We start from the raw sequence: 1,784 nt of genomic DNA, 5'->3' as shown, positions 1-1,784 counted from the left end.
CGTAAGACAGATGTTGGTGAAGATCAAAACTGAGGTTCTCAATCTGGATCAGAGCAAAATTAATTCAGTGTTAAAATTCCATCTCTCGAAATCCCAAGCGTTTGGCACAATAATGTGACAAGAATGAGCAGTTTTGCTTGTCACCTAATTTCTGGCCGCACCGATTCGAAACCCCAGAAAATGTATATGCCGATATTGTATGCAAGTTAGAGCCACTTGTGTCCTGGTCGGAGAAAGGGAGGAGGTTAAGCAATGTAATTTCACTTGCCAGTTCCTTGTTCTTCCACATAAATGTCTACAGCGCTCGTCGACATGCAGATCCATCGTTTTCCAAAGACTGTCTGTGCTCTTTCCATTTTACACCTATTTCCACAAGAGAGTGTAACAGCAACGCAATCTCCCAACTCCTACACTGACCACCTAAGACCAGCGTGCCCAACACCTTTCCCACAGTCTCTCTGCATATGAGACGGGTTTCAGCAAACTATGCCCGTCTACCACTCTCACTCCCTGCTGATTTGCACTCCCCGGTGCTCTACCATTCATAGAATGAATACGCAGCTGGTTTGACACTCCAAAATGTGATACTTCAAACTTCCCTGCCTTAAAAACTATTTCCAATTCCTTCTTCAGTGTTTCTTTTTCATACAGCCAATTATCTCGTGCGTCAATTCAAAAATAGTGAAGCAAATCGCTGATAATATCCAATAACGGGGCTCGTCCGGGATTTGAACCCGGGACCTCTCGCATATTGTATGCTTATTCACCCGAAGCGAGAATCATACCACTAGACCAACGAGCCCACGTTCGCAGATTGCGTCACAGCTGAACTACGAAGCCATTTAAAGTCAATTGGTAGAAAACTCATTGTCCTTTCCGCTGTTGAGAGGAGAGCCTGATGTCAAAATATGTTAGGCCCGTATTCCTATGAGATTACGAGTATTCGCTACTTGATTCAGTCAAAATTAGAATATAACGGACCCTGATATAGTGCACGTCAGAATGCGTTTGCCAGTGGAAGGGACCCAAACAAGGGACGTGTGTTTAAAACTCAATTCCGACCATATTTTTCTTGCACAGGGTGATGCTGCTCAGCGATTCCCTGCCCCGGCGGCTGGTGGACGGCTGATAATTAGAATGATTTCAGGCGGGTGTACAGAAGTATTTGTTTCATGAACAGCAGAGTCGTTTGATAAATGGCACACAGTAAGAACTTTATTCAGGGCGAATATTCACACGTCGATTGTACTCTTTTCCAGAGATGTTGCCTGGTCTGCTGAGTTCCTCCAGCATGTTGTGTGTATTTCGCAAGTTCGTCTCACATTCTGGTGGGTTACTTTGATTATCCTTTCGCTGACAAGCATTGTTCCGTCACGTGACCTTTCAACTCATGCCACGTCACCTTCCGAATTTACTATCTGTATTTATCTCTTTTCAGTCCATCGAAGTCAAAATTCACAAGAAGGTTCCCATTCAAACTGTACAACCTATCATACACTTTGCCCCACTCCACATTGAGTATGCTTGTTATGGCCGATGCCATCACCACATTGCTGTTTGGGTAAAAAATAGTATGGAGATGGAATGAGAGAGTGTGTGAAGGATGTTTCATGTCTTGCTAACAGCCGAGGGGAAAAAGAGAAGATCGTGAAAAACAACATGATAGAGATATCTGCTGAATGACAGATAAATTCCTTCAGCAGAATTGGGTGTAAAATGAAGAAAACAAAGAACGGAAGGGAGGAAGAATGCCGAACTGTCATGGATAGAAACATAGAAACATA

At 43.6% G+C, this 1,784-nt stretch overlaps 1 non-coding gene across 1 annotated transcript; it reads right to left on the bottom strand.

Annotated features, from left to right (window-relative positions):
- Nucleotides 1-713: 713 nt before the first annotated feature.
- trnap-cgg (transfer RNA proline (anticodon CGG)) lies at nt 714-802 on the bottom strand. Its single transcript is given in 2 exon segments — nt 714-749; nt 767-802. It is a non-coding gene; the product is annotated as a tRNA-Pro (tRNA).
- Nucleotides 803-1,784: the final 982 nt, after the last annotated feature.

Source organism: Mobula birostris, chromosome 13, assembly GCF_030028105.1.
Source record: "Mobula birostris isolate sMobBir1 chromosome 13, sMobBir1.hap1, whole genome shotgun sequence".
NCBI lineage: Eukaryota > Metazoa > Chordata > Chondrichthyes > Myliobatiformes > Myliobatidae > Mobula > Mobula birostris.
This window is presented reverse-complemented; position numbering and strand designations above follow the sequence as displayed.